The 10,484-nt window shown below is 35.8% G+C and overlaps 1 pseudogene; it reads left to right on the top strand.

The window, feature by feature from the left end:
* The first annotated feature begins 296 nt into the window (after positions 1–296).
* On the top strand, positions 297–7,604 carry LOC121789661 (annotated as a pseudogene).
* The last annotated feature ends 2,880 nt before the right edge of the window (positions 7,605–10,484 follow it).

The following is a 10,484-nucleotide window of genomic DNA, read 5'->3' on the forward strand; positions in this document are numbered from 1 at the left end:
TCAACTGTAGAGGAACGGAGGGAGTAGTAACTAAAAAACGACTATGGATCGATTAATTTGGAATAGAAAATAGAAAATTATACTATCGCAATTTTGAGAAAAGTCCAATGGACCAAAAATAAATAAATACTGTACCAAAATTGAATGGACTGATCAATGATCAAACACCAATCAGTTAACACGTGGGATTGTTAATCTAATTTTGCCACGTGCAAATTTTATTTCAGCAGGTCCCACCTATAACCATTTCTCGTAATCATATTTTGGATTTAAATTTATCCAAATATTCTCGCTAAAATCACAGTGCTTCACTATCTTCATCCATAAACATTGATACATTCACCACATTTAGCTGTTTCCCATCATTATCCATTGTCAATTATGTCATCTACTTTGCATTCTCCGCTATCATCCACTCTCTCTCCAACTTCATCTCTCCAGGCAAATCCCAAACTCTCACACCTTTCTTTGTACATGTATGTATGCTTTAATTACCTGGTGGCGATTGATATGTGTGTATGTGTGGCGTAATGTTCCCGGTAGGTGAAGAGACTGCGGATTCCAGCTCGCTCGGTAGATTCGGCTGTCGTTTTCAAGCCTCGGCGGTTTTACCCTTCGATTCGAGCTGCTGCTAACTTCTCTTCGTCGGTCGACACCGGTGGCATTTTTCGTTATTTCTTTGTTTTGATTTTTTTCCTGTTTTGTTACATTTTATTAGTGGATTCCGGTCTTGGAATTAGGTTTGAGCACCGAATTGGATGCCGTTACGAGTTACAGCGAAATTGTTCCGGACACGGTCGTTTTTGATGATTTCGAGAGGTGGGGTTTCAAAATCGTGAAATGAATAGCTACAAAAATCTCGATTTACATTATGTTTACGTGTAATGTGTGTATTGGACTATTGGTGTTTCTTTTTGTTATACTGTTCCTAATTTACTGATTATATCTTAAAATCTACAGGTTTCCTCCTACCGCTGCCACTGTTAGTTCCTCTTTACTCCTGGGTATTTGTAGCCTTCCCGATACTAAATTCAGGGTAATTATCCAGATTTTATTTCAGTAAACTGATAAACTTGGCTGGTAGTAGTACTTTTATTACTTTGCCTCTTTCTTAATTTTTTCAGGTTAAATTCTATTTAGGTAGATATAAACTCTTCTAGTTTACATGTTGAACTAAGAATTAGGTACAAGGTCCACTAGCGAAAACCTTCCTTCCGTAACAATATTGCTTTACTAAATTTAATTTTCAGTGACGACTTCAGCTATCTCCTTGTTTCCTCGTTCCAATCACGTCGATTAACCATTCCTGTGTCAGCTTGCTTCATTTATAGACTGTCCATTTGGATAACCAATTCCTGTATCTGCTCCCATTAAAGACTGTCCATTTGGAGAAACCAATTCCTGTATCAGCTCCCATTTAAAGACTTTACATATTAAGCTCCATATAAAAGATAGCTCTGTTCCTACCACTATATAATCATAGGAGTAAAAGAAAACTCAAAGAGTTAACAGTGGATTTGGTAGGGGTTAGGGATGAGTAACATTACGTGTATATTTGTATCTAAAAAAAACTTGAGTCACTTACTTGTACTCTAGCAAAAAGGTCACTTTTCCCGATAATATATGAGAACATAAGGAAGAAGATAATAAATGCGTTATGGTACATTTTAGTAAAGGATGCTCATACTTTTAAATTCCTCGTTTTTACTTTTATTTGAGAAACATAGGAATTTTGAGACTAAGAAACACTTAAACTCTCATTGCTAAATAGATGAAATTCAGTTTATTCTTTCATTTTATAGAGCGCTGTTGACACTGCATTGGCTGATTCAGAGTGTTATGCCTTTGAAAAATCTGATGATCGAATATCTTGCTTCGTCAACAAGGTAGGTCCTGTAAATTGCACATGCAGTTAATAGCATGAATTTTGTATGAGGTTATGAACATGTTACTGCATGCATTATTTGGGTGTGTATTTAATCATTGTTGTGTTATGATAGGCTTTTGTGAATGTTGGAGGTGATCTTGCAAAGCTTGTGCCTGGTCGCGTTTCTACTGAAGTTGATGCTCGTCTTGCATATGACACTCAAGCCATCGTTCAAAAGGTTACATTTGATTGATTATTCATTTTGGTCTTATGTCTTCTGCCTCTCAACTGCTAAGCTATAATGTTGCTCAACCATATAATAGTAGTTTAATAGCACTTTATTTACTGTTGCATAGTATAATGTAGCTTATAATATTTTCACCAATGTTGCCTAAATATATAATCTCACAAACCTTCTTTATTTGCATACATGATCTCACCAGAAGGTTCGTTGATCAACAGTTTGAATTTGCTTTTTCAGGTACAATGACCTTTCGAAATTATATAACAAGATTGGTGTATCTTCCGAGCGTTTGTTGTTCAAAATTCCTGCGACTTGGCAAGTTAGTGTTTTCCTACTTTAATATAGCGATTTCACTTCTTAGAACAGCTGAATAGTTGAACCAAAATTGAGTTATTATTTCTGATCATGTCTACCTGTTTTATCACTTTGCTTTATGCTTTTCTAGGGAATTGACGCATCAAGGATATTGGAGTTGGAAGGCATTCAGACACATATGACTTTTGTCTACAGGTATTGAGCATATCGCTACATAACTTTGAAACTATAGCATTTAAAAGATTCTAGAGAAAATAACTACACTAACTATGGACACCTTAAAAGTTCTAGTGACGGACGACTAGTTTATTAGGAGTATCAAATAAGAAAGGAAACCCCGGAAACCCTGTGTACCTTCTCCCTAGCAACTGTACTGATTACAAGATTAATCGAAACATTACCCTAACTTAAAACTTCTGCCTACCTAATAGCAACATGCATTGATAACATCCCATCATATGACTGGCCCTAGAGGCACTTGAGATAATTGAAACAACATAATTAAATAGTACATCGTCCTCTTACTGTGTTAAACAATGTACAACACATGCTGATTATATTCTGCACTACAATGTTCAATGATAACTAGGATTGACCGATCATTATCTACACCATCCTTATGCGTGAAACAACTTTACTCTTAAGACAGAAATGTGGGAAATTGGCCTTAAAACTCCCAACGATGTAGCCCTATCAACTTATCAATCCCACAGCTTAATAAAGACTTGGACCACACGTTCATCCTCCCACGAAGATTTTGTCTACATATCACACACTGATTCTTTTACCAGCAAATCTGATGACGACGATTCGACGAATACGGACCTCATTATTCTCATCCAGTACCTTCAACTGGGAGACGTGGTAAAAATGTAAAATTAGACGAAGACGAGTCAACACAGGTAACTGAAACCGATAAGCTGCAGCACTCACTCTGCCAATAACCTTAAAAGGACAAAAGTAGTAGGAGCAAGCTTGATATTTATCTGCTGAAATGTGACTCATCTTGTGGGGTGTTATTTCATAAAAAACCTTATCTCATATTGAAATTGGATATTCCAACATTGTTTGTTGGCAGCCTAACAAATGAATGTTTCAAGATTTTGTCCCTCTATAAGAGATCACAGGTGGGAGTTTTTACTCAAATTTCTCTAGGAAAAAAATGAAGTATAGTCAGGTGAACAACCATATGCCACCTCAAATGTTTCTGTGTCCCTGAGTGAAAACTCATACTCCCTTCCGTTCCCCTTATAGTTGAGCCATTTTTTCCATTTCGGGAAGTTCCTTCATAATTGAGTCATTTCCATATATAGTAACCTTTTTCTCTTTCTTACTTTACTCTCTCTTACTTTATTTTCTCCATTTTATTCACTTTTTAACTTTATTTCTCTCTACTTTTTCCCCTCTCTTACTTATTATCTATTTATTTAACACACTCACATCCTTTCTTAAATTCCATGCCGAAAGTTTCGCCTCAACTATGAAGAACGGAGGAGTATTAAAACAACTTTGGGCCCTTAAAAGCAAAGTTCTCTATCACATCAGCTGTTTTGAAAAAACCAAGACACATAAGCATGTTAACTCATTCCTAATGACCTTCAGGACTGCTGAACCTGATGATTGATTTCTGTTTTCTCTAGGTAGTACCTAAAACCTGTGCCCCTCAAGGACAATCCTACATATGAATTGGCATAAGAGCCACTTGACAGTAATTGGAAAGTAACATATTTGATTAAAAGTCCAGCATCTTTCCATGCTAAAGACAAGTACTACATAGGTGAAGTCGCCTGATGATGCTAAACTTGGAATTTTTAGATCTCTATTCATTATGTTTTTATGATAAAACTTTCAAATTCATAATATTGTATGTGATTCAAAAGTTATCTGTTTTATTTTTTATTTTTTGAATTTATTTTCTTGTACTTATACTAAAAAAAGTAAGGTAGTGTCGATTAAAGCTTCTGTGGATTTTTTATTAACCAGTAACCACTTAAGAGTTAAGTCAATAATAAAATTATACACTTGGGGGGTGAAGGTGGGGGGGGGTCTATATCTAGTTCTGTAGCTATCTTATTTATTTTAGCAGGGGCAGTCGTATGTAACAAGTTCTTATTTGATCGCCTATTAGCCATACTCAATCCCATCGAGGAGTTGCTATTTCTATGTTTTCTCCAGAAAGGACTGCTGCCTAACGGCTACAACCAGCACATTAGCCTCTCTTGTTCCTTGTAGCCAGAATACATCTAAATCAGCCATGCCCTTGCCGCAGCCTCCTTTTATTTCCTTGATGCTGCTTGCCTGCTTCTCTTGTTGATAGGATTTGCTTTGGTGGCTTCTACTTCCTCTGACTCAGACAAACTGAGGCTCACCTTGTAACAAGGGGATTGGGGAATATGGATCTGCTGATCAATATATAACTTGAACGAGTTTCAAACATTTGATCTCTTCAATATCAGACAGCCACACAAAAAGGCTCATGTCCGCAAGCAATGACTATGACCTCCCTCCTAAAATGACAAATGATGATTATGAAGTGACACATACAACAGAAGTTATTGGGTCCTGTTGAACTCCATATATTTTATGTGCCGGCATTCCTCCACTTACAACAGCATGCCTCTTTCTTGTGTATCAACAGTTTTTGCCAGGCTGCTGTGCTGCAGCTCAAGCCGGAGCTTCCATCATTCAAATTTTTGTCGGTCGCCTTAGGGTAATTCATTCTTGAATTAATTTGTGCTCAATTGTAATTTATTTACTATGGTTAAATAAGTGACTCTGTTCTTTATTAGGACTGGGCCCGCAACCATACTGGTGATTCTGAAGTAGAAGCTGCTCTCAGTAAAGGAGAAGATCCTGGGTTGGCTTTGGTCAGTTTTTCCTGTTGCAAAACCTATACCAACTAGACTATCTTGAATTTTCTGAATTTGCTGCCAGTTTTTCCTGATTAATTAAGTTTTTCCACATCTGGTCACAAGTTCCATTGTTGTAACTTGTAAATATCATTTAATTAAACACAGTTTGAGTTTTCTGTTAAAATAGTGATATTTTTGTTCAAAATTTTTTTAGCTGGAGAATATGATTACTATTCTGTATAAATTGAAACATTTTTGTTAAAAGGTTAATAGTTTGATTATTTCGTGTGTATATGATTTCTGATTTGTTGTCAATAACTTCTACTTTATTCTTAGTTCATTGTTGCATTTATTAATATGAGAAGGGAAAGGTCGAACTTTTATTGGTACTATCATGATTTCAGGTTACAAAGACCTATAATTATATTCATAAATATGGACACAAGTCGAAATTGATGGCAGCCGCAATTCGTAACAAGCAAGACGTGTTTAATCTATTAGGGTAATATTCCTGTCACGAGCTTGTAGTTATCAGTTAGTTGTATATGACGGTTTCTCTTTTGCAGGGTTGATTACATTATCTGCCCATTGAAGATATTGCAGGTGCTTAAGGAATCAGTGACACCTCCTGATGAGAAATATTCTCTTATAAGGAGGCTATCACCACAAACTGCAGTCTCCTATAATTTTAGCAATGAAGAGGTTTGCTTGCTTTAATGCTGTTTATATAATATAGATATACTACTATAAGAAAAGACTTGAACCTTGAAACACTAAGCGGGCGTTTACTTTGAGTGCTATGATTAAATGTTAAAAATAATCCAAGCTACTTGTTTGACCATCTTATCGTTCAGATACTCAATCCTATATTTTATCAATCTATCCCATCACTCAAAGTAAATGCCCCCTAAAAGAAAAGAAAAAACTTTATTTTACTCACATCAGGTGTCAGAGAGTTCTCTGAATGCATTTTACCCTACATGAGTTCCAATTTTTTAGGCAAACCTTGTTTCATCTTTGCTCATGTGTGACTGTTACAGTTGTCATGGATATATCCTTGTTTTTAGACATTAAAAGCTTTATCTCTCCCTTCCTAATAAAAATGTATCTATAGGGCATTCTTGACTAAATTCAAAATTGTTCCTCTGCCTCCCCCCCCCCCCCCCCGAATCTTTTGTTTTATTTGAGGTGGCAAGAATCAATGCCGCATATTTCTTTCCAACAGTACACATAATTCTTGTACCAAAATGAGTTGCTGGACATTTTTGTGACTTTTGTGGAACGCTGGGTATATGATTATGTAATTAGTTAAACACTGGTACATTTTTTAAAAGTGATCACTGATTAAAATCTGGACATTATGCTATTTTTACCCAAAATAATTGAACCACTAGGTTTTGGTCTCCTGTGTAGATTATGGTTGTTCCTTCATAGGAAATTTGAGATTTGGGGTAAGAAACCATAAGCCTAAACAACATTTACACACCACACAGGAGTCTTTCTTTAGCCTATCCTCTGGATCTGGTCATGGAACCATCAAAGAATCAAAAACAGAATTGGAATAAATGGTTTATATTGGTATATGTTTAGTGTAGTGTGGAAATTATAACATGGCCTGGAAATGCATGGGATCAATCTGTGACTATCTTTAGACGTAATGAGCTTGAGATGTCTTTAGATGTTTGTTGGGGAAGATAACCTCAGAGCTCCTCTCTCTGTCCTTATCCTAGAAGATTAAGTCGATATACAAAGTGGAACCGAACCTTGCACTCATTCTTTATTGCTCTATTCAATGCACAATTAACACAAATTCAAAGCTTTCCAGTGTTTAAAAATAATGCTGTTATAATTAGTTATTTCAGATATTCTGGCCTTGTACATATGTTTCCTACCTTTTGAAAATTCCTTTTCTTCTGTACCTGAAGATTAACCTAATCATGCTCAAATGGCAAATCAATTTTCAGCTTGTCAACTGGGACGAGAATAGCTTTGCCTCTGCTTTGGGACCTGCAGCGATGGGGCTTCTAACAGCTGGAATGGATGGGTATGCTAGCCAATCGACGCGGGTTGAAGAATTATTCGACAAAATCTGGCCACCCCCTAATGTGTAAAGGTATCATGAAGTAGAAGATTTTCAGTGGTGGAATTAAGGTGGTAAAGAGAGTTAGCTGCGAGATCTTTTGTTATAAATCTTTTTACTCTGGTGAATTTGGCTGTGAATTCCTCAAACTGTCTCTCCAAAATCCACGGGATATTAACTAATTTTGTGGATCGTATCTTCAGCTCTTCTCTTCGCATTATTCAGTCGTGCTTGATACTTTTGCATATTCAGTCGTGCTTGATACTTTTTAGGTGCAGATTTTTGGTAAGGAAGCAGTATAATCAACCGTATTTTGAGCAATGACAATTGACAACTTTACTAAGACCATCTCCAACCATACTCCAAAATGAGTTTTGGTGTAGAAATCTTCTCCAATGAGTTTTGGTGTAGAAATCTTCTCCAACCATACACTACACTCAAATCCATTTTTGGTGTTTTTTGTGAAACAACACCAAATATGGTGTTACAACAAAAAAATTATGAGACAAAAACTAAAAAAATGGTGTAAGTTTTGAATTGGTGTAAATGATTGGACTAAAACTACTTTTTGGTGTGACGTATATTCAAAATGGGTTTGAGTTTGGGGTAAATAGGTGGAGATGATTTAACTGAAATGTTTAATAAGATTAAATTTAAGTAATATTTTTTAAAATTCAAATGTTAAAAATTAAATAAAAGACGGACACAATTCATTGCATGCCTCCACTATTTTTTAAATTATTTTATTTTGTTTCATTGGTTCGTTGTTGAAAATAGTTTTATTTTTAAAATTTATTGACAATAAATTACTCCGTTATTTTATTTACAACTTATATTTTTCAATTAAACATAACTAAACAATATTATGATATGGATTTGACTTCTAACTAATATTTTAACTATTTTCCCACTTTCTATTACTAGTTTAAAAGACTGATGGAGTTATAAATATGAACAATATAAGTAATATACGATCAAGATATAAATGAATAATGAACAATATAAGTGCTTTAAATTTAAGTACCTATACATGGAGAACGATATGCTACATACCTTATATGAGCTCCTTATGCGATCACTAATCTCGTTTAACGCACTTTTAGTATTGTTCATTTTTATTTATATATTTAGTTTGATTCAAATACATTAAAAATGTTATTGAAAATTTTAATTTCATATAATTCATAAAAATCAAAGTTCGATTTGCTCGTTTTCTCTACAATTTTAAATAAATTAATGAAATAATAAATCAAGCTTTAATTTTTATGAATTTTGTGAAATAAAAAATAATAATATTTTTAATGTATTATGATCAAACTAAATATATACTAAATCAAAACGAACAATGATAAAGGTGTGTCAAACGAGAGTGATGCTCATATAAAAATAAAGTATGTAGCATATCATTCGTCATTATATATGTATACAAAAATACAAATGCTGGTAAATATATAAATATAGTGTGTGTACAGTGTGTGCACAAGTTTTTCAAAATTAATTTCATACCAATTAGTACTTCATTTTACCAAATAGAAGGTTTGAATTGAATTAGAATTCAATTCGTTGTAATTTAATATCATAAAATACTAATTCCAGTTCACTTCCATTCTAATTTCGTGTACTAAAAAAGAGCCTAAGAGCATCTTCAAATAGGAAAAGTAAATAAAAGAGGTATATCCTTTATTTATCTTCTCAAAAAGTGAAATATACCTTTTTAAAATCAGGACATTCCAAAGAGAAGGTACATAGAAAGGTAAATTATTTTCTAAAATAAAATAATGTACAACGTGCATTCCAAAACATAAATGTGTAATACCTCTCAAATACCTTTCTCTTTGGAGAATGGTTTTTCAGGAAAAGAAACAAATATGGTAGTTATAGGATTTTACCTCTCAATTGATGGAGAGGTAAAGATATCTCCTCAAAATGAAAAAAAATGTATATTACCTTCTCAAATACTCTCCCTTTCTAGAATGGTTTTTTAATTAAAAAAAAGGATAAGTGTGCTAGTTATATAAATTATCTATTCATTTCCATCCACAACGTTGTTGTATACCGTTCCTTAACCGTTCCTTAAACTACTATTTGCGGACCCCACTATACTTTTTACTCCATTTCTTAACTAAGGAACATAACCTGCAACCCTATCCGTTCCTTATATTACTATTCATTCAATTTCATTTTTTATATTATTTCCAACCCAATTCAATTGAAACAAATACACCTCATTAAAAAACACACAACATAAAAAAAAATACAACTTAAAATTTAAAAAAAAAAACACACAATTAAAATCCTAAAAAATTAAACGTTGCATAATTTAAAATATAAATTTAAAGAAAAAAAAACTACTACTCCGCGGCGAATCATCCCCCGAAGGCGGTGGAGGCGCAATAGGAGGCGGAAGGCCAAGTTGTGTGCCATATACACAATTCGTTCCACCAGGCTTGGTATTGGGAGGGCGAGAAGCGGAAAGTGTCCGCCATTGTGGCAGTCATGTACACCGCCATAAGGGTGTTCGAGCCTCCCCCGAGCCCGATCCCGAGCCCGCCTGGCTTGATTCGCCTCGACCCTACCTCGCTCTAGCCGCTTTCGCCGCCTTCGTCCCTTGAGGCTGACGGCGACCATGGCGGATACCACGGCATCGCTGGCCGTGCCCGCAAACTCCTGCGGTGCACTCTCTTGTGCGCCGCTGCCCTCACCGGTGTCACCAGACGAGTATTGCCACTCGCCGTGTGCTTCGTGCGCTTTGAGGTTGAGCCCGAGCTGGAGAGGACACCGCCGGCCACCTTTCTTCGTCCTTGACGACCTGCCAAATATCAACATATTTGAATTGTTTACCGGTGTCCTGGTTGTAGACGTGCAAAGCCCGCCCTCAGAATGTTGGCTCCCGAAGCTCCGCTTTGGTAGTGCGTGCGCCGCTTCGGTCGAGTAGATGCCGCAGAATTTTTTGACCTGTGTCGATTCGGCCAAAGTGAGAGCGGAACATCTTATATGTGCGCTTCCGGGACCCTTTCGGCTTAATCTGGGGTGGAATCTCGGTGACCTTTTCTCAGAAGCACTTGTTGGGTTGTTGATTCCCGACGACAGGATCGTACGAGACGGTGATCCAGGCGTTGTACACCG

This window comes from Salvia splendens, unplaced genomic scaffold (genome assembly GCF_004379255.2).
Source record: "Salvia splendens isolate huo1 unplaced genomic scaffold, SspV2 ctg303, whole genome shotgun sequence".
NCBI classification, from domain to species: Eukaryota; Viridiplantae; Streptophyta; class Magnoliopsida; order Lamiales; family Lamiaceae; genus Salvia; species Salvia splendens.